Raw genomic sequence first — 967 nt, 5'->3', positions numbered from 1 at the left:
TCACCAACCAAATCCACGTGATCAACATTAGGGATGACAATGAGTTGGATCCAACCAAACCCGACTCGAATATACATTGTTGAACCCCAAGACGTGAATTGAACTCGATTAAACTTGGATCTGACCATACCGAACCCATCCTAAACTATATTCAAAAAATCCCAATGGACCAGACAAACTCAATTTAAAAAATTCTTAAATTTTAACTTAAACTCAAATCCGACACATTAAAATATATAATTTTTATTCAAAAGTAATATTATAAAATAAAAAAAAATAAATTAAACTTAAAAAATATTATTAATATAATTTATATTGTTAGAAATATTTTTTTTATATATTTAAATGATATACTATTATTAATATTTAATCAGGTTGGATAGGATCCACTCTATACTCAAGATCTAACCCGAATCCGACAAAGGTACACAATACATGAAGCAAAATAAATAAATCTTAGGCCTATCCGGACCCATTGTGATCCCTAAATTCAACATGCAGAAAGTTGATACAAATTTTATTTATGAAATTCACGTTTGGTGGTGATCTTAGAAACCTTTGCAGAGGCTAGTATACACTCAGACATGATATTTGTGATCATTTCAATTTCATGTGGCAGAGATAAAAAGATCAAAATATTAAGGCAACTACCAATGAAAATGCTCTTAGCCTTTTGTTTAAAATGGCTCTTCTAATCAACTATAAGTAAAAATTTACACACTTCCACACTGCTTTGATGGAAGCCAAAAAGGTTAATTTGCATTCCTGTGGATGATTGTTTACTTGCGTGCTGGCCTATGAGATGATTTCATTATATAGATCTCTATCGATGAAATCTTTATATGGGTAGTACACCACCTACCCACCCACACACCATAGACGTTGAGTAAATAAGTCATCACAACTAGGAATGATGCATCTCTATAATTCATTCATTCACAAAGGGAAAATAACTGGTAAATAATGG

The sequence above is a fragment of the Andrographis paniculata genome, unplaced genomic scaffold (assembly GCF_009805555.1).
Source record: "Andrographis paniculata isolate CXL003 unplaced genomic scaffold, ASM980555v1 Contig69END, whole genome shotgun sequence".
Lineage (NCBI taxonomy): Eukaryota > Viridiplantae > Streptophyta > Magnoliopsida > Lamiales > Acanthaceae > Andrographis > Andrographis paniculata.
This window is presented reverse-complemented; position numbering follows the sequence as displayed.